The following is a 25,989-nucleotide window of genomic DNA, read 5'->3' on the forward strand; positions in this document are numbered from 1 at the left end:
GCATTTTGCGTTTGGCTTCTCAAGGATGCATTGCATCTTTGTAGGGCAAGTTACTGCTGTCAGATATTGACGTTCACTTTACTGAAGTGGAGAGGGTTTTATACTAAACCTCCTACTTTCTCATCTTATTGAATTAGTGGGGGTTTTTTGCGTGCATATCTGCATGTTAACAGTGTGATGTTTTTTCACGGCAGGAGAGTAATTTCCTAATTCATTTGTACTGCCGAACATTCTTCACTCTAGTTATAAAAGAAATACAATGGGGTTTAGGGTTTTGTTTTTAAATGCCCTGTAAACCTCGAATTAGAAAAATAAAACTGTGAATATACAGGGTTATTCTCTCCTAAATATCTCTGTAAACCACGATCACAAAAGCTGTAGGGAATATTTTCTGTAGAATTGAAATTTAGAAGGAAGAGAATGTATATCATTAAAACCAAATCCTGGTATTCATACAGAGGCTGGTTTTGTGTATATGTATGTGTATATATATAAAAACATCAGTGAATCTAAATTTGTTTAAATGGATTACTTTTTTTACATGAATTACACTCTACATTTCAGAGCAAGCACTTTCTGTATGATTTGCTTTTTATCTGATGTAATGATTACAGGCAGCTTAAGCATCCAATCAAGATGAATCAGGTGTAGGACCTCAAGATGGAAGATTTTTGTAAGGAGTGGCATGTCTAGATTAGTGTTTTTCCCCGTGCATATTTCAGGACTAAGAGAGCCTCTGGAAACAGGGGCTGAAATCCCCACTGAAGCTGCTAAGGGTTTTGTTACTGAATTCAGTGGATTCAGAATTTCACTGCAAGGATTTTTAGATGCTTTTTTAAAATAGAAAGGCAACCTGTTTATACTAACCCAAAACATTCACTGCATAGCTTCTGCCCTGCTCAAATTCAGATTCGCAAGTCCCTAAACCAAAGGGAGAACTGTAGGAAAGTAAACCTACATATTTCAAGTAAGAAAGTAGCTTGAGATCTTTACACATCATGCTTTTGCTAGTTGTTCTCGGTTCATGCTTTTGCTAGTTGTTCTCGGTAGCAGAAGTGGCTGAGCTGGTAGTGTTATGCTCTGTAGCACTTTGTAAGAAGGGGGGGGTGGGGGTGGGGGGTGCATATCAAAAAGATAAACTAGTGCACATAGAAAATACCTTGAGAAGGTATGTGACATAAATGACTGAAACAGCCCAAATGAATTTGCAACACAGCATACCCATTGCTGCTGGTTCTTTTTAAAGGGGAGTTTAAAAACAATCCACTGTTGGATGGATTTAAGGCATTAATTCTTGCCCATGAAAAAGTAAACCCAGGTTTTAATCAAATTTCTACCACAGTCGCACCCAAGCAGCTGACACTGAATATCTTTTTGGTTTGCGCTGTTTATTTCTGAAAAACAAGAAAACATAAAGAAATACATTAAGATCTAGAATTGCAGAATAGGGAAATAAAAACGGTTTGTCACAGAAGATTTTTTTTTTTATTGACATCTTTAGTTTGTTTTGATGTCTGTAATTAAATAGCTAATTATGTGTTTCTGTTGCAGTGGTCATGCTTTTATTACATAATTGCTACAAGTTTTTCTCTCACCACTAACAATATTTGTTTAACCTTAGTGCATACTAGTTACATACTTCATAATGTAAAAGCTTAGAAATAGAGTTATTGACTGTTACGATTAACTAAATCAGAGGGGTTCAAAGTTCTCTGCCATAAATTAAATATGTTGTGTGGCAAAGGATCAAAGATAATTAAAGGATGAAGCAATGCAGTCATTAAACAATAAATATTATTTCAACACTGACTGAAGAAAATAAAAAAAAAGCAGAAAAACTGATGGCTTTTTAAAGGAGGGGAAAAAAGTTTAGCCTAGGGTAATAAAATGATTTTTAAAAAATAATTTGTACTCTGATCCTTTAAGCTTGCTTCTCTGTTTTCTCAAAAAGCATTTGATTAGGTGAGATGCAATTCAGTCACCTTCTCTTTTATTTTTTTCCCTTTTGAGTTTAGGCATAATTTTTGTCAGTATATTTCAATGTATTCATTAATTTTTCTCATTTGTTTATTTTATGCAAACCATAAGAGACATTTTTTCCTCAGTGAAGATTGCCTCTTTATTTTATTTTGAAATATTTGTATATTTATTTCATTAAATGAGATAATGCTTTTCCTTATTAACATAATTTCCAGTACATTAAACATATTTCTCCACAGACAGAAGAGAGGAATCAGATTAAATGACAGTTAAATCACTTGCAGCAATTTCAACTGTTAAAAGAAATAAGTGTCTCTGTTTTCTTTGTGATCACGAGATGTGCTGTAAAGGGAAATGAAATACTAAAGAAAGGAGGGAAAACATAAAGAAATAATGACTGACTTATTGCAGTAATACCACTGAGAGAAGAAAAACTCACTACAAATAAAAGGAAAAATAATATAGTGGGTTTGAAAGTTACCAAAATTCATTTCTTATTGATGAGATCAGTGCAAGCCTAATACTAAGTAAACTGCAGGAGGAAAAAAATAAAAAAAGGGCGTCAAAACCCAAACAATGCCATAAACTATGGATGATGAAAAAGGAAATAAATACTATGCATTTGCAGGGCTATTATTCTAAATGTCTTTTATTTTTAAATAATTTATTTTTTATCATATTTAGAGAAGGGGGGAGAAGCAATTATCTGTTGGTAAACTAACCATGCACCTCTGCTAATGTATCTGCTAAACTAGTTAGGGTTCTCCTAATGCCCATGTGTCCTTACTGCAGATCTGTCGTGTTTTCTTGAGCAGGCATGGGGCTACATGAAGGGGAAGATTGGTTTTTTATTAACACTTACTATAAGATCTTCCAGAATTATTATAATAATAAATGTATTTATCTTAATTATATTTTTATTATTATTTTAATTTCCAGAGTCTGAACCAGCTGCTTTGAAGCGATCTTTCGAATGAATGACTAGGCTGTGAATTTCTAAGGTAATGTTCATGTTATTGTTTTGCCCTCAGTCAAGGTTTCTTCTGTTTGTGCTTTTAGCTGTAAACCAGTTATTTTTCACTGGAGTTATATGTGCCTGATCTTGTAGTCCAGAGTAAGGACTAGTCCAATATTTGCGTTTTCCCTTGTCTTTCTCACTCTCTGGTGAATGTACTCTACAACTTGAATCTCTTTATGCACGCTATGTCAAATACTGTGATTTTTCAGCCTTAAGGTGAAATCAGAGAAGGGGTTCTTGGGGTGGGGAATCCATTTTTAGCTCCCTGCTCTGTTTCAGAGTTAACTAGTAATATCCTTTTAAAGGATTTTAATTGTAATCTTTTTGCTTTTAAATGCCCCATGAGGAAAAGCGATGTCACTGTGGTACAGCATTCTCCCTTATGTGAAATGGCGCAGGAAAAGTGAGGTGGAAAATGGCACGGTTGTAAGGCTTTTACGGAATTGTTTTCTGGGGCTGGAGAGCAGGCTCTGCTTGGTACACTCATCTGCTGAAGCTGAGCAGGGTATGCTACGCGGTCATTACAGAAGCCTTTTGCACACTGGGGTTGATGTCCCTTGTGTCCTCTTTTGCAGTTATATTTGTTGTGCCAAGGGGAACCGTCAGGGAATGGAGGTGGTAATGGAATTTAGCAGCTGAGGAGACTCTAAGAAATTACAGTGCATGTGAAACATAATTAAAGAAATAAAACCAGAAGCATCTGTCATCATCCTCTGCGGATGTCAGCCAAGTGGGGATTGCTCCCGCCAAGCAGAATCACATCTGTGTTGCTATGAAGGTGCATCAGCTGAGCCCTTTCTCACAAATGCTCTAAAGTTTCTAGTGGGCATGGGTTGAGGGTCATTCCAAGTTCTGCTGCAAGCTTGCGTCTAAGGGAGCTCTGCAAAGCAGAGAGAGCTGGTAAGTGAAAATAAATGCATAGAAACATTTCTAATGATGGTGCTTATACTTACAACCTTCATTAACATATTTTCAGAGGGCATAATAATCATTAATGTGTTTATTGTGCCCTTGTGAGTTGGGGCAGTAACGTTATCCTTTTTTCACACACAAGAAATTGAGACATAGACAGCCCAAGTACTTCAGCTCATGTGGGAAGGCTGCCAAAGACCTGTTCCTATTTGCTAAGTCCTCTGCAGGATCTTGACCCATCGTCTTGGCTTTAGGTCCTTGTTCAAGGTGCCTAAGACAGGAGATAAGTTGTGCTGGACTTCCTCTGCAGTCAGTAAAGGGATAGGGATCTCCAGAGAAAAATTCTGATCTCTGGGCATTTTCAGTCTTCCCCAATGGGTTTTGGAGGGTGTCTATAAAACCATGCTCTTCTCAGTAAAGTACCTTAAGAGACATTTTTGCATCTCTCTGCTCTGGACCTTCACTGAGGACATGATGTGAATCAGTACCATCATGAAACAGAACATTTACATTTTTGCCTCTCATGAAAAAGCCCAGTGCAGCTGTAACTAACTTTTGAATATGCTTTGTCATGCTTGCAAAATGACATGTCTGACCATGACTTAGATCAGTGGGCACCTGACATTCATAGCAGAAACAAGCAAATAAAAAAGTCCCTTGATGAGGTGTGAGGGTAACAGATGTCCTCCACTGGATTTTGTTGCAGTAGAGTCACCCTCTAAATAGCCATGAAGTGATGAGCTACTGTTGGTTTTGGTCTCAGAGAGATACTGGCAGGACAACCCAAACCTTACCTGTGTCCTTTTCTCTAGAAGTTGTTTCATGTGGGCTGTGACCCTGCAAAATAACTGGACACATGTTAAGCTTTGTGCATGTTGATTGTCCCTCTGAAGTAAAAAGAACTAATACTTAACAGGCAATGGCTCTGAAAGCGTTAGCAGGTTTCAGACTTCAGATTACAAAAGTGTGTGTCACAGACTTAACTGTTTTTAAAGAAAGTGTTTTCAAATAAAGCAGGTGATGAGAAAAATCTGTTACAGAATTTAACAAGTTTTTATTTTGCATGTCCCATACTGAGGCCATTTTTCTTATACACCACAAGAAACTAAATCAGTCTTTGACCAAGAGGCTATGATGCTAAAGGTATTCTCAGAATAACATGATTTAGCTTTTGGAAAATATTAAAGCATGACTACATTGGGCTTTTTATGTTATATAACAGCAGTTTTCCCATTCCGCACTAAATATTATTTTCAGATTTCTCATCTTGCATGATATTGCCTATTTCATGCCTCTGACAAACTGGCTGAAACAAGCTCTTTTCCCCAAACTTGAGATATTTGTGGATAAAGGATTATTACCTGTGTGATATTTTAAAGAATGAATAAATTACACAATTGTTTATGCAGCCTTGCAGATGCAGGCAAGGTGTTTGGTTTCTTGTCCAATGCCACAGCAAAGGTCTGTGTCAGAGTTCAGAAAGGGGTTCAAGAGCATCGGGTTCCCCCTTTTTGTGCTTGGATCAGTAGGTTTAAGATCAAGAATGGTCTGGAATATGTACTGGAATGTTTTCTTGTTCCATTTTTCAGTTAGTATTTTGGCTCTGTGACATATTCTATCTGTCATATGGCAATATTTTAAAATTAGTGAGCAAATTTCTTTATTGATAGAGGTACTAAAATTCACATATATCTTGCTGGTTTTACTAAGCTCTGATGTGGGGAAGTGTGTGGTGGCAGCGTGTTGTTCCAGTCTTACATTTTGGCTATAATGTACCCTCCTTTTCTGGGGAAAAGAGCATACGCTAAGGGCAGAAGGGTGGCTTTGGGAATTGGTGTTTCTCTTGGCAGTATTTCGGGAAACCAAGTGAGACTTCATTCTCGGATTTGGTGGTGGTTTTTTTGGCCTTGACACAATAGGAATGGCAAAATGAGAGATAAAAAGTAAGCTTGATACCTCTGCTCTTCAGAGAAGATCTTAAAACAACGAGTATCTCCACTCCAGTCACTCTGGTCTATGTCTGACTAGATTATTGCTCTCCTGTTGAAATATGATGCAGCAGGGCAATAACATCACTGAAGTATGGTGGAGAAGTATGGAAATGCAAACTGAAGTTTGTGAAAGTCAGAATCTATATTCACTTTATCTATATCTAGAATTATTCATTCCTGTAACTGTGATGCAATTGCTTATCTCTGAAAATGAATCTATGTGCTATACATTCGTGGTGCGGGGTTGGTACTGTACCTTCCCCCAAGTGCTGAGCAGAGCTGTTGATTCATCACAGGCTTGAGTCATATCAAGGATAGGATTTTTAACTTTTTCTTTTGTTTAGTTTGGTGGTTTGTGGTTTGTTTTTTTTTTTCCTGTGACTGTCAGTTCACTGTAATTTCCCCCTCATTTCTGAAATAAAATTCAAAGGGATTGTTCTAGCCACCTCTGAAAGCATTCAGTTTACTCCTTTCCTGATGGCACTTCACATCTAGTCTAGCTTTGGAAAGACATGAGGTTCACCCTGTTGGTCTGTACATCTTCTCCCTGCAGTGACTAGCGTTTTTAAACCTGTTTGCAAGGGACATCAAAGTTTCAGAGTAATTATGTTTTATGTGTTGTATAATTGCTGGTGTCTGGATATGGGACAGATATCTCATAATTATCTCACTGAGGAAAAGATGGACAGGACTCATTTGGTACCTTTCTCCTCTGCTAGCCTGCTGACCAGTCAATGTGTAAAAAGCTCAGGACAAACCACAGCATTTGTTGCTGTCCCATACACGATAAATGTAATGAGGTGGCATGGATGGGTGAAAAATGATCTTAGAAAACCAAGCTTCAATAGTTCTGTTGCTTTGTGGAACAGATTATTGTTTCTTTGTATGGAAATTCAAGTGGAAAATGTGGCTTAGATGGAAAAAAAAAATGCATCTACTTAATGTTTCTCTTGATATTTCCAGCAAGTAAATGTGAACATAATAAAATGGTGGTGTTTCATGAAAAATATTTGTTAAATTTAGCTGGTTTCTGCTTAAAAAGGGGGGAGAGTGATAATAATTGTAATTTGAAGTGTCCTTGGTTTCCTGCTTTCAGTAGACTTAAGATAATTAATTTGTTCTACTTGTAGTTTGTCTATTGATGCATCATCCCTTCCGAAACGTTCTGTGGGCCATCTTAGCCAGAGTTTCCTACAGTTATTTTTGCACTATTGTTAAACAGTACCATACAGGATGTTGCTTTTTCAATTTAGTGCGTGGGATCAGCACATAGTTTTCCATTGTGGCATATTTGTGTGTTTTTCACTTTTATGGTTTATATGCTAGCATACAGCCAGAAAGGCAAACTTTTTCCCCTCTATTTTCTTCTTTTGCATTGTTTAGTCTTCAGTGCCTTTACATCAATGATTTGTAGAAATCAAATTCCTGGAATATAATCAGTTTGCTTAAAAAAAGAAGGAAAGTTTGGAGGATACAGTTCATGTGGATTAGTGAGTGTTCTGTGAATGGCTTTATTTTCCTACCCAGGGCTGTTCAGAGGGGAAAAAAGCAAATGTCTATTTTTATTTAAACTTCTCAGTTCAGTCATTTAGTTTCAGATACCTCAGCATGCCACTTGCACGGAGACTAGTGTCTGCATCAAGAGCTTTTCTGAAGCAAGCAGAGCTTCTCACATAGGCAAAAATATGCCTGCATGGATATTGTTGCTTGACAAGGACCATATGTTTGCATTCGCTGTATACGTAACCCCAAACCAGGCAGTACTGGGACCACATGTTGTCCAACTACTACTTTATTGCAGTTGATCTAAAATTGACAACAGTTGTTTGGGTTTTTTTTACCATGCTGACAGTGTAGCTATTGTTTTGTTTAAGTTTGAGCTTGTAGAAAAGACCATTTTCCCTTAATTTAATTTCTCTATGGTATTCTTACATGACACTCAGATAAAGAAGTTCCTTATCTTAGCTATTAAAATAATACAAACTGGGCCACAACCACAAAAAAGTTATCAGCTCTGCCATTCAGTACTTAGGTCACTGCCACACATTGGAGGATGATTTGGCTGTAATTTGGGGAAAGAACGTTGTTGTTAGCATGGCTTCTGTGAAAGAAGGGGTTAAAGTTTTAAGCAAAACAAATCAATCACTTGCACAACTCTGCTTTCTTATCTGTGTAGTTTCAAGGTACCACATATTTTTAGCTCACCTGGTATGCAGGAACCAAAGACCAATAACCAGTCTGAAATCTTGTACAAAAGTTGTGTTACAGTAAAGCCGCTGTGTTGGCTTCTTCTGGATTTTCCATTTGTTAAAAGTTGTTGCACGCTATGTGACCCATGATGTAAAGCCTACTGGATATGAAATACCCATTTTCTTTACTTTCTTTGGTTAGTTAAGTACTTTTAAGAATACCAACTGTGATTTGAGGTAAAGAATCCCTGCAGCAATTAGGATTCATTTACTACTGGAGCATTTTATTAATTACACATTTGTAACCACATGGATAGTCACAAAACCAATCGCACATGTCTGTATTTAGAGATTTGTAGACAGAAGATTTAACGTAAACATAGAAATGTTAAACTACTCATCTGTAGCCTGCAAAGAAGATAACAAGAAGGATTCTGTTCTCTGTATGATTTGTGAACAATGCTAAGTAAATATTCATCATTAATATATAATAACTGTTGCTTTTGGCAGTTCACTTTTCATTTAATTTGATAATGTGTCCAGTAAATGAAGTGGTACAGGCTGCAGTGTTTTACCATCACAATTGCATATTTTCAATCATTGTTAAATGAAGGCAGCTCAAGGCAAAGCTTTAACCCCCACTAGTTTTGTATGTGATAAAAAGAGAAGGCGCTATCAATCTTTATTGTCTGTCTCGCTTACTGTAATTGCATTCAATAGTCCACTGATTCTGTTGTCTGTGCTAATGTCAGGAACAGTGAAGAGCCAGATGCTCAGACTGGATCATATGCATCCAGTGGCCACTTTGATAAGTTGGCAGCAAGTCTCTGGGTTCGATGATAAATTGTTAACGCTATAGATTATGAGTAGCTGAACACTGGAGTGTATATGGAGAAACTTCTTACCTTGTTTTAAATCTGGCATTATGATGCTAGCTAAAGGGCATGCCATGTATTATTCAAATGCATGTTGCGCTGGAAATGTGCCAATGAGTCATTGTATCCCCATGAATGGCAAAACAACAACAACAAAAAACCAAAACAGCCTCAGAGTGATTTGAACATGACATTAATAGTCCTAAGACTGTAAGAAGTATTTCAAAATACTCTCTAGTAGGTCTGATTATCTGATTCAATAAGAGAGCTTTTGAATTATGGTATTTCATCCTTGAATCCATCCTACGATTTGTTTTTTCTTGGCAGCTGTTTTTCTTTAATTTGAAGTAGTAGCTGGAATGTTTTACAGAGTAACAAACAATAATGCTTTAGTGAAGTATGAACAGTGATACACTGTTGTGGGGGAAAAAATGTGTAAATAAGGGCACTGTGGAATAAGTTACTTGCTTCCTACATGTTACTTACACCTTTATTCTATGTTCCACGCCTAAGGTTTTTCACAGCTTAATTTTTTAAGCTGTTTAGTGAGTATCATCCCTTGGACAATGAGCTGTTAAAGGAGACCTGAAAAGACTGGGAACCCTCATCTTCACTCAGTTCACGTCACTGGGTCAGAAAATGATCCTGTTTTTTTTTTTCTCAGGATAGATTTAAATGGTATGATCCCAACTGTGGACGGTAGTTGTATCAGGACAAGAGCGCCTTGCACCATATCACTTGTGGCTCATAGCTATGGTGCTTCTGACTGTATAGATAAAAGGTTGAGGTTTTGTGTTGTACAGCATATGACCTCCATTGTGGTAACTGTCCCTGTGTATTTTGGTGGGTTGTTAGCTCTGAGATTATAGCCAGCTTGAACGTAGACATTTCAGTGAATAAAATTCTGAAGAATTAGACCTTTTTTCACATGGTGGTGGTTCAGAGAGCAGCAGTTACTACCTCTGCAAATAAGAGAGGCAGGGACTTCCAAAGCCATGACTCAGAGGTGCTAGATTAAAGTCATTGATTCTTAGAAACTATGTCTTTAACAAAGACTGTCACGAAGCGGTTAACGGAACGTGTTGAGCAGAGTAATGTCTGAAAGACAGAACCAAAGTGTTTGATTCATGTACATACAGTGCATACCTGCAATATATACCTGTGTGCTTGGTACCCTGTGCCTGGAGTCCTGGTCTAGTACAGGGCATCTATACTGGAGATCTAGTATAGGGCATCTGCATCAACAGAGCTCAGTCTTTTCAGAAGTGCCTGCGGCGGGGCTGTGAGGCAGGCTTTCTGTGTGCTGGCCCCATGCTCAAAGCCTTCCTCCACGCAGGGTGTGCAGGGTGTTTCTCATCCCTGCTGTGAAAGCTGGTTCAAGGGTGCTCAAGATGAGAGCAAATGCCTTCCCACTGAGGAGAATGTCTTTGTGGAGCGTCTTTGGCACTGATGTTTTTGGGAAAAAGAAACATCGCTATCTTCTCTTAAATTTTAAAAGAGCAATTATTGTTCAGCGTTCAAGAGGCTGACTGAGATACTGTAGCTAGGAATTGCGTTCTAATTAATTTCTGGTCCAGGCTGGAGGCCTTCCTGCAGCCTTGAACTGGGTGTTTCATCTCCTGATGGGCACAGGACTAAAGGCGATCCTTTCTTCATTGCTTCTCTTGAATACTTTATGCAGCTTATTTGACTGCTGCAAGTGTTCTCTGGGTACATCAGCCTTCCCTTATGCAGCGTAGCCATATAATAAATAACCTCTGGTAAAGCTGGCCTTGACTGAGGAGAGGAACAGAACACTAGAATATCTGTGCAAATATTGGTCTTCATACATCGTGTCTGTCTTATGAAATCAAATTGCATTGTATTTGGAGATGTATAATGAGCTTCATGCTACTTAAAACTGCTGTTTGCAATCTGATGTGTACGTAGATGAGTCATTATTTGAGGGAGTTTGGAAAACTAAAATTAGTTCGTTAAATTCATAGTACCTACTGTTGCTTTTTTTTTTTCCTTCACATTTTGTTCAAATTAATTAAAGTGCACAGATGTTCAATTAAAGCTTAAAAAATCCATGGCTACAGCTGTTTTGAAGCCACATTGTTGAGATTTAACATGTCTAATAATGCTTCTCTCTCAGAAAAAATTCGATTAATGACTCTCTGCTAAATAATTTTGCATTGATAAATTAAAGGAAATGTGGAGTAAACTATAAAGAGATGTAGGCTGTCTGCTCCATTTATTAATTAGAATAATAAAGTAACCCATAAGGTACCCAAACAGAAGATCTGCTTTTCATTTTCTTATACTAACATGTGGAAAACCTGGGGTTCCTAGGGAAAACTTACTGATTTAGCTGAAAATTATTGATACCTCTCTTGCAATTCATGGAGAGGTAGCTTGAAATAGCTGCCATGGAAGAGTCATCTACTAACAGTAACCCATACTGGGATTTTGAATTCCTGCAGCGCTGCTTTGTAACGTGGAATAATAGCACTATCTTGCATTTGAGACATGGTAACTGTTAATAGCATTGAGGCATTTAATATAGATTGTTATATTCTAATATAAAGAAAGAGAGCTTAAGATAATATGGAAGAGATGTCATGGTAACAGGTACTGCAGAGATGCTACTGGACCAGGTACAACTTGAGTTGCGGTTGTGCTGCTTAGGGAAGAACCTCAGACGTGGAACAGTGAAGGTGAGTTATATGTGGGGATCAAAAGGTATTTTCTGTTGTGTTTGTGGTATATGTGTGTTGTGCAAGGTATCCACCAGTTTCTAAGCAGAAGTTATTGAAACACATTAGTTTATCTAGGGTGAAGAGTGAAATATAGAAGAGGAGTTTAATACTTACTTGAATTATCACATTGTTTCTCTGGTAGGCCAGCTGGTATAATCCTGTGGGTTTGACTGAGGTCAAGATTCACCCCCACAATAAAGTCAGCAGTAATCCTGCTTTCCACCTCAGAGGATTTTGCCCTTAAGTTATTTTGTTGTTAGTAATGTTGTTACCAAGCATTAGTTAATAGCACAGAAGTGATGGAAGTGTACCATGAGCTAGGTACTGTCCCCAAGGATGTCACATCCCATGCTTCAAATACTTTGGCAGTGTGTTTAGTTTAAATATGCTGCACACAAATATAGACATTTTATGAGTAAGAAAGTTAATAGTAAGGTCATGTTCAGTAAAGGGAAATTGGACTTCGTGTTGACGTTTCCTGTGTTAGGCCAGAGCTTCAGCTACTAAATTAGAGCATCTCCACTGGTACGAGCAAAGGTGGGCTTGTTCGTGCATTTTCTGTACAAGTTAACCCCTGTCTTCTCAATGGTTTTGACTCTAAATGGCTTAGTTTAGAAGTAATTTTACAAAATGCTGCATTTGGCTCTAAGGGAATGTCTTACTGCTTAAAAAAACAGGGGCTTGTATAGAAATCGATTACCACTTCGGTGAGATACCTAATAATTGAAAACAAACAGCACACAAAAAAGGAACTACAGCAGAAGATTGTTTTGGGGCCGTTTTCTTTATTTTTAAATACCTGCCATTAAATCTAAACTAAGTAATTTTTACGAGGTAGTTCATTGACATTCACGCAGAAGTTTTCTACCAGTGCGACACATTGCTTTGCATTTGTAGAGCTGTGTTGTTCGTAGTGTATTAGTACAAGGATCATGTTACTAGTGCATTCAAGAGTGGTTTTTTATTTGTTTTCAGTTCTCAGGTAACATTAGAAGCAGTAATCATACCTGTCTTTTTAAAGTGATGTAGCTTCACTGAATGATTTTTGAAATAAATTTATTTGCAGTGGTCTGCTAGATGTTAATTCAGTTAGCTTTCTGCCATAATACATGGTTTCTGAAAGCTCTACCAGAGCAGCACATTAAGAGAAAGGAACTGATTTTTGTCTGGGGCCAAAACCAGAATTTCGTGTGTGAAATATATTATGTTTTTGCAGCTGCAAATAATTCAGAGTAAATATAATGGCTAGACCTATTGCTTCATTTGTGTTTGTAGATGATTACATTTTTGTCTCTCTGCTTCTAATTTGGCTCTCAGGCAAAGTTACTCATTTATAGCCAAGCAGATCAGGATCTATACATCCACCTCCCTGTATTGGTCTCTCAGTTGGGACACAGAGGAATTGAGAGCACCAAGTGTTTATAAAAAGCTATATGGCATTTTTGCTTCTTGTTGGAAAGAAACTATATAGAAATCAAAAATATGTATCCAATATTTTGTTTAGAGGGGTGTGGAAGAATCAAGTTTAGAAATATTCTGATACTTTTCTAGAATGGTACAATATTCAGAATTACTGCACCTAGATCTGAAACCATTGTATGTAAAGGAGAAAATTCTTCCCTTTGACTCAAAACCCATTAATTTCAGAATCAAAAATTTAAAATAAAAATTTCTTTGAGGTAAATTTTTAAGTAAATTGTTTCAAATTAAGAAACCAAACCAATTTTCTTTGAAAAGATAAAGAAAAGCCCCTTAACCTAGAAACAGATTACTATGTGAGATGAAATTTCATAGTTAGGACCAGTTTGAAGAAGGAGAGAAGAATTTCTGAAATATTTCAGAAGCATTTGAATTTCTTCCTGAAAAAGTTTTGGCATAAAATTTCCCTCGGTTTGTGGTGTACCGTGCTAGTTAAACTTTTCTCAATTATGAGGCAGGAGCCTAAGTCCATAGCCTTTTCAGGTCAATAGGAGCTTTGCAGTTGAATCAGTAGACCTAGGATCATATCTAATGAAGTTGCATTTAAAAATAAAAGTAAAAAAAAAAAATCACCTTTTTCTATTTTGCTTTTAAAGCAATGGAATAATGGGGTGAATAGATTTCTGTCGTGGGAACTCAGTCCTCTGATTTCCCGCTTATGTAGTAATTTCCACTTGCTTTAAGTGGAACATGGTCAGTAGATATTATGCTCTTCTGATTAGATGAAAATCTTCATCTTTGAAATGAGACTAATAACTGTGCAAAATGAAAGTTCTTAGAGAGGCTTTTAACTTTTCCCTTTTTACTTCTCATATGGGTTATATTAGTAGTGATCTGGGCTGATTTAAAAAAAAACACCTGCTGATGCTTTTTATGCATTTTTCTGTGTTTGTAGAATTGGTTTGAGTTATTTGTACAGAATATGGAGTGTAAAATTTCCTGGCTTTAGTGGATTCCTGTTATATTTTAAAATACTTGCATGCTGAGAAACTAGTCAGATTACTCCGGTGACGTACCCTTTCCATAGGAGTTTTGGGAAAAAGCTCAGTATTTTTAACATGTGTTGTAAATTCTTAATTTGGGTTGCCCCAGAATTTGAATGGAGGCTATGTGTGTTCCTGGAAGTCTTGTCAGCACATCCTTCAGTGAAGGGATTCAGTATGTATGTAACGTCTGTAAAAAGGTGTATGAAAAGCAGCAGCAGATACTTCCATGAGCATTTGTGAGGTGAAGTCTTAACATCATTGCTAGGTATCTGCACAGATGTCAAATGGCTGTCATAAAAAAAAATTAGAGACATTCAGGTGTAGAAAATTATTCAAATTATGTAAATATTCGAATGTTTTATATAAAAATAAGAAGATGCCACCTTGTGGTAAGAAAGATTTTAGTGTATCCTGAAAACCTCTGGGTGAATAGGGTACATCTGAAATCTGGCAATGATTTTTGTAATTTTTTTTTTTTTTTAAGGGAGAGTTTAATAAGTGAAATTATACTTTAGTTAGACAATTACATGACCAAACTTCCCCTTTCCCATGCGTTTTCCTCCTCCTTACAAATGTACTGTTGTACCCAGGGTATTTAAAGGACTGTTGAAGCAAGAGCTGAATATTTTCAAAGTTTCTGATTCCTGTGTTTCCAAAGCTACTTGTTGTTATCCCAGAAAACTGGAGCTGGGAGGAGGGACACGCCTTTAGCCTGGGTAGTGGCTCTTATAGCTGAGACTTCTTTTTGTAGTTACCACTTTCTGGTTAATACTGTATGTATAGGATGGGATAGCAGAGTAAAATGTTATCTTTATTTTGTGCTCGGCACTTAGACTGACTATTGTTTTATTTGTAGCCAAAACTTATTTATGGAGAAATAAAGGTTTTTAAAAGACTGATAACATTTCTAAATTTATCTAACAGACAGGCATGTCTAATACCTGTTATATTATGCCATTCTTTATAATGGATTATAAAAAGTTTGTGTTTGCCTTTGCACCTATTCAAACCTTATTTGCAATTATAAGGTGATTGTGTATCCTAACAGCATCCTCTCTCTCCACGATGCTGTTCTTTAAATGTTTGTTTAGATTAAAAAAAAAGAAAAAAAAAAAAGAAAAAGACCCCAAACCTTTTAATTCTGTATTCTAGTTTCTGTGGTTTAAATAATCTACTGTGTCTGCAACACAATTAGTGAGACCACAGTATAAGTGTTGTCATATACATGACAACAAACTACTGTTGTCTTACAACATGTTTAGGTCCCTTTATTTTACACATTGGTAGTCAGGAAAAAAATGCAGAAAAAATAATAATTGGAAAATCCTGTAGTCCTAAAATTTGTGTGCATGCGTGCACACACATATGCTCCTTAACAGCAGGGAATGTCTACCCTGTGCAGGCACTTGTATATTAATGCTAAATTTTACTACTACTACTACTAATAGTAAAGAAGGGTTTAGCAATTTTCCCCCAATTTGAAGAAGTATTGTACTTGTAATTAAAACATACTTTCTCTTAACATAATTTATTTCCTTGCATAATGTAATTTGACATAATATTACAAATGTATATCTCTATGCTTCATGACCCCATTATGAGGACAATTTTTCCATAGTAATTTATTTGTGTTCTGTTTCTTCTTGCTTTCTGATTACACAATCAGTATTGTATTGTGCAGCCAACATCCTGATTAAAATGAGACAAAAACCTATACAGCTTAAGCTTACTGAAAACCTCTTCTTGTTCCCCAAAAGACAATGGCAAAAATTTTACTTGTTGGAAAAGACAAAAGTTATTAAAATGAATTTCAAATGGAAGAGTAGAAGGTGGAGCTCCAGCTCCCCGTGAGAGGAAGGCAGGATGGAAAGTATAAGCCACAAATGCAGTTTGGAGAAGTATTGCAGGAAAAAAGGAGAACCATTGGAAAGTTGGGATTGACAAGAGGGATTTGGGAGAACTTTTCTTATTTTTCTCCAGATTTTAGGATCACAGTAAGGTACAGTGTTTTTCACAGCAACAATTTATTTAGTTACCAGAAAATAATAACAAACAAGCAAACCACCAAGTGATTTCAACGCAGGAGTCATAATGATACCAAATGCAGAAATAATGTTATTTGTAATTTTACCTTTACCACCAGGCCTGAGAATCTGAACAGCCCCGATGGTGGGTGGCTGCTGTGGACTTTGCCTACCCCAGTTTACAGCTGCAGTGTTTTTAGACTAACCCAAAACGTGCTTGATAAATAGTACAAGGAAACCTATTCAGTCACTTGAGAAGCCTTACTGTACTATTAGTCTGGAATAATTTTTTTTTGTGATTAGAATTAAACACACATTCTGGTAAACAGTAGGATTAAATAGCCCAAATTGTATGTAGTTTTGTTTGCGCTTTGATTTCCTTTGGGTTTTCTGTTCATGTTTTAAAAACTTTTTGTGAATAATGTAGTTTCTGATTATTAATTGGCTACTAGTTAGAAAAAAAATTATTAATATCTAGAGAATATTAACAAAATGAATGCTGAATGTATAAGCATGGTCATTTGCAATGCTGAATTGATCTTGGGCATAATCAGCCAAAGAATTGAATCTTAATTCTTGAGACCTGAATGTATCCAGAAAAATATGAGAAACTGGGTTGCAGCTTTGCGTGTTACACTCTGGCACCCTTACTTTATTGATTCATTTTGTCATTTGTGAATGTGTTTAGATGGATCACAAGCAGCAACAGTAAATTAATCAAAGGTATTAGAAAATGGTGTGCCACAGATCTTAGCAGTGGGCCAAGTTCAGTAAAATGCTGACTAATATAAATTATTAATTTTTTAAGAAACTCATTAAAGCAGAAGCTTGGCCTCGTGGTCCATACCTAGGTTTGGGATCTGTGAGCTCCTAATTTCAATACCCTACCTTTTTTTACCAGCTTTTCCTCGTAGCACATACAGTCTTATGTTATCTGCTCTTACTTCCTATAGAAATAATCCTATTTACTACAGTGGTACTACTCAAAATGTTAAAACTCCAAGTATTTTTAGCTAGAACTTGTTGGAAAATAGGAAACGTCTTATGGAATGTTTCTGACCAATTTTAATTATTGCCATTAATGTATCATTGAAAAATTTTAAACATAATTTCTTTGGAAGGTATGACCTGCTCTTTGAAAGTGGGGGAAAATACTTATTTTTAATCACCTTCATCTCAAGAGCTGTAATTGAGGTTATGAAGTTATACTGGATTAACAGGTTAGTGATTTTTTTTTCCCCAATATGGAGAAAAAAACTATCAGTGAGTTTCTTAGTAAAGTTTTTATAAGTGCTCAACCTTTGAACACAAATGCAAAATCAAATGTTTTAAGTTAGGGCCATAAGCTTCACATTAGAAATTAATCATGAGGTGTTTTGTTGATAAAATCTCTCTCATTTGAAAATGTAATTTATTAACCAGCACAATATCTATTTCAGGGCATTATTCAAGCTCCAGTAAAGATTTTCATAATATTATAATAATGTGCCAATATTAAGCCTTGTGTGAAAGGAAAGCACTATTTTCTCTTGGCTCTCACAATCACCCTTTTTTTGTCCCCTCTGGGATGCAAGAACAGAAGACCTAGGGACCTGACCTGCTATTTGCTGGCATAACAGAGAAGTTGCAACTGATCTTGAAGTAGATACAGTTGTTGTTGCGGCAGCAAGACTCCAGTCCCTTGTAGCTGGCTCTTCGCTGGCCACAGCCACTTCTGCCTGTGCTGTGGGTGTGCAAGAGAGGTGGGATGCTGATGGCTGAGTAGTCATTCCCCAAAGACTTCTGTGCTCTTCCATGGATGCAACACAGGTCTCTGTTTCTTGTTAGGGACATACATGGGTAGTGAAGGGTCTAACGAAGGCTTCAAGGTAAAGTGCATCCCATCTGTTGCACCTTCATCTTACTCCTGCCCCTAATCCTGTCCAGCTTTGCACTGCTGTTGGCTCTCACACACATTCGGCAGTGGAAAAGAATAGGTGTAGCATATTTATCAAAATGGACTGAAACAGATGGAAGTCTTGGGATTGTACAGTGTTTTCTCTTTCTGTGCTTGATAAAGGTATAGTCAGTAAAATGCTAGCAGACTATTAGTTCGGGGAGGGGGGGGGAAGGAACTTGCAATTCCCCTTGCATTTGCATAATTTTCTTTACGTTGTAGAAATAATTTAATGTGACTCTAACGTGTTGATTCTGGGAAGCCTTATAGAAAGGCAAGAAGTACATGACAGCACCTGAACTGTGCTATTTTGCCTGTGCTGTAATTATTTTCATTTATGAAATTCTAAATTCTAAATTCTGTTTTAAATATTGAATATTTCTGGTGAAATGACAGCTTGTGCTAGCTTTAGGATATGCCTGCTTGGTAATTATTCATGAGAAGAACAGCTGAAAACAAACTAGTTATACACCTTGGCAAGTCACTGCGATTTTAATTCTGTGAAATTTCCCTATGGCCATGTGACTTTATTCTAAAGTACTCTAACAGTGCAGATGTCCAGAATGCCGTAGCTGTTACAAATGTTATTCCTGTATTCAAAGTTTTGAATCATCAGTGCTTCAGGAAAGGGGGGGTGGGGGGCGGGGAGAAAAAAAGAAAAGAAGAGGGAGGAAAGACTGATGATACAGCGTGTGTTTTGAGTGTTTGTCACATACTTCATTATGTGCAGCTATCATACATTACTGGAACACAGATACATCGTAAGTAATATATCTCAATGCATGTTCAGGGCATATAATGGAATTTACAGTGCCTGGAAGAATGCATCACTGAAATGCACTAAGTATTTTAAATTATCTTGTTTAAGCTATGATACAATAGGCAACATCAGCACTGACATTTTTGGAAGTTTAAAAGTAAGATAATTTCTATGTTACATTGGATGAAGAATTGAGATGCTTCAGATTTAGCTAAAAATAAAACATTTCTCTACTTTCGCCTTTTCTTTTTCTTCTCCATATGGCTCCTGAAACATTCCTTCATTTAAATAGGTTTTAGAGCTCTTTCCTTATAGTTCCTAAAGCATTCATTGCTTATGAGAAAAAAAAAAAAACATTTTAGCATGTGCTATTTTTGTTATTCTAATTAGAAAAAAACAGCTGGTCCTGCGCAGCTCTGACTGTAGTCTCTTTCAACACATTGTTCAGATTTTTTTTCCCTCTTTTTCTGTCACGCTACAGGCTACCACCTTTTCTCATCCCACATGAGCCACCCCCCAAAACACCTGCATGCGCAGCCTTAAGTATCGCATCTGCCAGGGAACAAAAAGAAAATACTTTATTGGTCACAGGACACATACATCAAATTATTCATATTAGGAATATATATATTCACAAGTAAGTGGAAGTGACACCGGGCTAATGGCCAGTAGCTTCGTTTTCCATTCAGAGGTATTTTTTTTGTGTCTTTAGCATGCATTCTTTCTCATACATATAAACCAACTTAACTGCTTTCATTTTTTAAAAAAAGGGTAATCAGCCTTCACTTAGGATTTTGATATCTGTAAACGTGTGTGCCTACAAATAATCATTGAAGCTGATCAAAGTCACACTCTCTGTTGCTATGGTAATGAATCCCCATTTTGTTTACGGATGGGTATGCGCCACATGACAAGAAATGATGTCAGGTGGAAAGCTGAGATAAATTAAATTTGTGGTCTGAAGTTATTAACATATGTTTTGTGTGAGTGTGTGCATGTGTATTAACTAAGAAAGGGAAGATTCAGAATATTCTGTTCTTTTAAAATGACATGGAAACACTGTGCTTTACAACATAAATCACGGCGTAGTTTATTCCACTTAGATGAAAGAGACATAGAGTGGTTGGGGCAAGGATGTTTCCCTGGCACGTCCAAATCAATGGAGCTGTTCTTTAGTAGTCCTACACGTTATTTAATTTCCCTGTCCATTGTTTCCTCCTCTTTTCAATTCCGTTTGTTTATTAGATTGTTTTTGCAACTGTCTCTAACTTTACATACATGTGTTTTGTCTGAATGGAAAGTCAGAAATTATTTCTAGCTTAAAGTAAAAAACTCATCACATTTATTTACAAATAATTGCACAGTTATGATTCTTTTGGAAAGCAGAAAAAAATCATACAATAAATATTAATTGCATTTCAAAACAAATGCTATAATACATTGATAATTTTGAAACACACTTTGAAGTCCTAAAAGCATGCAATTAAGATGAAAATCTGTGTATCTGTCAATTAGAGTTTACTTCTGTTTATGCATTGTTTCCCCTAATGCCAGCATTCTCTGCCAGTTGTTGCAGGAGACTGGCCTTTATGGGTCAGAATCAATTGCAGATAGGTGCAGAGGAAAATCAAAAGCCTGTAGTGAAATAATCATTAAAGGAAATTTGTTTCTATATAAATTTTGGATACGACAGCCTTTTCTTTTTAAGTTTTATATATATGTGTATGCATGTACATGTGTTTTTGGAGAAAATGATTGGATGCGTTTTCCTAAAAGAGACTGTACTAGCTATTGCACAAAGCGTGGATGAGAAGCTGTTTTATCAACAGTAATTTTCTCTTCTTGGTCATGTGTTTACACAAAAAGGATAACAGAAATGCCTCCAGCCAGCTGAGCTTTCAATTTTGCTGACTTTCAGTTCCACCGCTCCTTGTAGCACCTGTCAGGGTACCTGAATGAAATCCCACTGAAGTCAGTGGAGAAACTCAACAAGTTCATCAAGTTTGGGATTATAGGATGGTGACCATACAAAAAAAGCAGAAACCAGCAACTGAAATCCATAGTGTTTCTGATTCCTGAGGGTATGGGGACTTCACACAGAATTAAATAAATTGTGTGTCTGATAGATTTTCCTAAGGAATAAATTAATCCTCTTTTTAGAAGGTGTAGGCATTAGCTGAGAGGCAACAGAAATAAGCTTTTGCAGAAAATCTTGTACCACAATAACATCGGAGGGGCAAGGCTGTTAGATGTGACAGGGATAGGGAACTACTGGCAAACTTAGCCAATGCTTCGGTGTTCTAGCAGAATGAAACAATGCCAATTTTTTCTTTTCCAAAGTGTGGCTTGTCTAGCATATTCCTATGCAGAATATTAGACTGGAAACATATTAGAAACACAGATTATTAGACTAGAAACAGAGACTGCAGCAGTTCTATTGCTCCAGCTATATCTATTAAAAAAAAATCCACTGAAGATGCATTGGTATTTTCCTACATTTATATGTTATTATTTAATATAGGATCAACACTGAATTTGTTACTTTGAAGGCCGCAGACCATTCTTCTGTTTTTTTTAGAAATATAATAATCTCTTTAATTCACGTGCCATGTGGTGGTGTACCACCTAGCAATAGGTGCGTAATTGAGGGCAAAATTTGACCCTTTGATTCTGTAAATCACATATGATCATTACAGAAGAGCTCAGATCTTTAGACGTTGTATGATTGCCAGCTCACCAGCCACCCTTCCTTTGTCACATTATTTTTTTAGAGTCTGACACTCTAATGAAAGCAATACAAAAGGCTGCCAGAGCCCAGCTCAGAATGCCCAATTTGCTTTGACTGCCATTTTAGAGAGCAAAAGTGTGTTCCATTATTTGTATCGATGTTAGGATGAACTTAGAATGGCAGTTCTTCTGGACAGGGGCTACACCTTTAGTTTCCTTTAAAGGGTTGTGCAGAGTGTGTACATTTGTGATATCATGTAAATAATAATTCAATAGTAGGAAAATTAATTGCATTGCTCAAGGTGGACTTACAGACTTCTGTTGGCTCTGTGGAGCACTAGGATTTAAGCATTACTCAGTTTTCAGCCCATACACCTAAGCGATAAGATTTCGCAAGATTTTGTGTATGTCTTTGTGTATAAAAGCTGAGCAACCCTCATTTTCTTTGGCCCAAGCTTCTAGAATAATCCACAGTACATCCAGTTGTACTCATTACCTGATGCCTGTGGCAAGGAGAGAAAGTGTGCTTTTTGGCACGCTGTTTTGAAAATCTTGAATTTCTTTTCCTTCTGTCTTTCTCTGCTGCGAACTTTTTCTGTCCTACTCATCTGAGATACTTGGGGAGAATGAGAGCATTAAAGCAAGCTTGTCAAATGTTAACCTGATAAAGAAAAGGCTTGGAAATTCATTTTGTTCCCTGGAGAGAGGCTGTATTATTCTGAGGTGCCCTCTGCTATGTCAAGAGCTAAAGATGCTTCATGAACCACACCTAGGCAAAGATGAGTAAGACCCTCCCTTCGAAAGGCTTAGACCTGTTGAGCATCCTTTTCATCATTACAACATACAGTACATTGGAGCGTCGCGTCTCGGATTAATCATCTCTTCCCACAAGTAGAATTTCCTTTTGTTAAGACCTTAGGGAAGCAAAATTTTTCAAAATACACGCTGGACGAGACTGAAGGGGATTTTTATTTCCTTTGGAACCCCATTCACAGAAGCAAACCTCCATGTTTAAACTTAAAAAACAGAGGCAGGAAGGGTTTCAATTCAGAGAAAGAAAGATGCATTGGTCCTGAGATTCTGTGAAGATCCTGCATTCTCCTGAGTGCTGGAGAAATTTGTGAAACTCATTATCTTCCCGTCCAGCATTTTAAAGAAATCCCTGACTATATCAAATTTAGCTTTGGCATAAATGTGTGTAACTAATATTAGAACTCTAAAAATGATCTTGTTAATCATCGTTTCAAAACAATGCTTAGATATTCTTAGAGGTGGGGTTTGGTTTTTTCAATGGAGTCAACTGAGGCTTAATTTTCTATGTATTACACGCACGGATCTTGAGCCCCAAGGAATTTCTTCTGAGACACAACAGTGAGAGCGTATCGCTGCATGTGAAAAATACTTTTACCATTGTTGCTCGACATAGAATTTTCTGACTTCAGAACACGTCAAGAAAACCTGAAAACCAAACCGAACCCAGTCATGTCCCGTCCCCCTTTGCCCCTTTACCTACTACTTTTCATTCTGAGAGTTGACATGTTACAACAGAATCTGAAATTTAGGTTTTGAAAATGAACTCAGTTTTAGAAAACCAGGTGTGTAGAGGTTAAAAAGAAGTTGGATGCACAGAGTAAATTTATATATGCAGTACGAAGTTAGGCTTCCATATGATTTATTGGGTTCATTTGCTTCCTTTTTCTACTTTTATTCTGGATCTTTCTATTGTTATTCTTCAAAAGGAATACGGTACAGCAGATTCATCAGAGGCCATTATTTACTGATTCTGTATATTGTTTTCATAATGGTTGAACTCAGCAATTCATGAACTGATTATTGAGTTTAGCAAGTGGCTAATGAATCATTGATGCTGGCTCAGGGAGAAACAGATTCCTCATGTTTCTGAAAATCTGCAGGTTTCCTCCAGATTTCACTACTGGTTTCATTCATTCTATTTCTTCCCTATCTTCTTCTCTTGGAATATTACCTTCAAAAAATCCAAAGCCATTGACCACTTCAATAATTTCGAGTGTTTCTCACCAGTAGGTTAGTGACCATATATTGACTAAAAGTAGATTTAAGGAAGAATCAACAGGATTTGCAAATTTCATGAGGTCTCAGGCAAATGAGAAACTATCAATAAACTTTAAGTCACTATAAATCAGCTACGAGATGGCACTAAAATAATACACAATTTCAAATGAATGATTTTAATAAGTTAGCAAAACAGAATTGTTGATTAATATAGCATAACTTATTTCTTGCTTATTATGGAATGGTAATGAATTATTATTAAAGATACTATATTATAGTTGTAATTTAGCAATGAAAACTTTAATAGCGGCCTGCAAAAAAAGGCTTTTTTCATTCTCATTTTTATCTTTCAGCTTTTTGAAATGCATGTCCCTACAGAATTGTTACAAGATAATAGAACTGAAAGATTTATTTCTGATAAAAGGTTTAAATTGCAACAGCAAAATATAATAGCCCAATAACAAGAGTGAATAGATATTAAAATAAAGAAGAAAGAAAGAAAAAGGCATAGACTTATTGCTTACCTGTCTTCATGAAAATGGATCCGTCATATTGCAACTTGATAGTAGCTCCCTATAGCCTGCATGTTGGAATTCAGAAGGGGGATAGACTCACAGGGTTTATTCACTGGTTGCATTGCAATGTGTGTGTTCAAACTCTGTAGTAACAGATTTTCCTGAAAGTAATTTCTGTGTGGATTAAACCTTACTTATCACCTTCACCTTTCCCATAGAAGAAAATTACATTTGTTATAATCTGCCAAATTTCATTGTTATCATTTCTACTAAACTGTTACTGAGAATGGTAGAATTTATTTTTTTTTTTTGTAATTTTTTATTTCTGTGTTGAAGTTGAATAACATTTGTGAAATAAGAAATTCCAGAAGTATACATTAAACATCACTCACAAGTTTTGAGGGCTTGTTCGTAGTGATAACTGATTTGAAATCAAATTTCTGCGGTCATCCATACCATTCTCACGCTAGTGGAATAATTGTTTGGATATTTGGTTAGGGCAGCATCCTGTAGATTAAGTCGTGAATAGATGGAGTAAGAAAATGAGGTTTGGAATTTCTTTTAGCAGGTTGTAAGCATATTCTTTTTTAAGAGAATATGTTAAGTATTTCATGAGGAGATAAAAATGTTTCTGTTTATGTAATTCATTACATTGCCATGAGGGCAACGTGGAGTTGCAGATAATGTACTGGTGGTCTCATGTAGGCTCCCTTTGGTCATGTGTTATATTGCCGTCTCGGGTAGTTGGGAGTATGCTCTTGCACTTTTGCTCTGCCTCTGCCTCTTCTTCTCTCTCATCCCCCCACCCCACCCCTGCTTTTCTAGGTAGAGAGGGGCAGTTTAAATCTTATTGGAGAACTCGGTGTCTGGAAAAGATGAGGAGGGAGGATAGGGATGAACCAGAACTACTATTATATAGAACAGGAAAATTGGCAGGCTAGAATATTTATGGTTTTGATAGTATTTCTTCCAATCTTGCTCATAAAACCAGTTCATCATCAAAACCAATGTGAGTTGAAAAAGTCAATTTTCTATAGGTTCTGTTGAAACTTTCCAAGCAGCTCTTCTTACAGTTCGTTAGTAAACACGTGGTTTTGTGGTTCTTCTCATGGTTCAACACCAATCAGCATTTTGGTCTTTATGAAACATGAAGATTCCCAGGGGCTGATAAAAAGACAATTTCTGCCTCTTGCAAACCCTGTTCTCTGAAAAGAGAATGCCGGTACCATTTTCTACCCCAAATAACAAACCCCCTGATTTTCCGAAGTCTGAAATCATCCTGCTTTCACAGTAAGGGCAGTAGCAGGTACCTGTAGGTAGGCTGAACCGTTTCATCTTCTTTTTCTTTTCTGATTTCTGTTCACAGGGACTGTCTGCCATGTATGGAATTTAACTGCAGTTAGTAAGATCTGATTGAAATTTTCATGAGCAGTATCTTTGTTGGATTTGTTCAAAATAAGTGAGAGAAGATATTTTATGTAGTCTCCACATAGGTTAAAAAATTGATGAGAAAATCCTCTTAAAATTAGGAAGTAAATAAATGTTTTGCAGTATTGAAGTAATTGTCTTTCTGAGTATGATAGATCATTATAATAAGTTACATTTGTGATGTACATACATTTTCTAGGACAAAGACTGTGAAAACTTACAGGAACTTTAAGCATGTAAAATACCTGGATGTTTTTTTCAGGTGTATTTAATCCTGCTGAGGAGTTAACTTGTGGTGTTTGAACAATTATATTTAAGATGAGATTTTTCCTTTTTATTGCTTTTTTTTTAATAGAATAATGAGATTTTTTTTAAAAGTATCTGTGAAATACTATCC

At 36.6% G+C, this 25,989-nt stretch overlaps 1 long non-coding RNA gene across 1 annotated transcript in view; it reads left to right on the forward strand.

The window, feature by feature from the left end:
- Positions 1-25,989, forward strand: part of LOC114012521 (uncharacterized) — a 451,341-nt gene that overhangs the window by 127,434 nt on the left and 297,918 nt on the right. The window contains exon 2 of the long non-coding RNA XR_008749315.1: positions 2,920-2,981. This is a non-coding gene — a long non-coding RNA (uncharacterized LOC114012521). The remainder of the gene's footprint in view (positions 1-2,919; positions 2,982-25,989) is intronic.

The sequence above is a fragment of the Falco peregrinus genome, chromosome 11 (assembly GCF_023634155.1).
Source record: "Falco peregrinus isolate bFalPer1 chromosome 11, bFalPer1.pri, whole genome shotgun sequence".
NCBI lineage: Eukaryota > Metazoa > Chordata > Aves > Falconiformes > Falconidae > Falco > Falco peregrinus.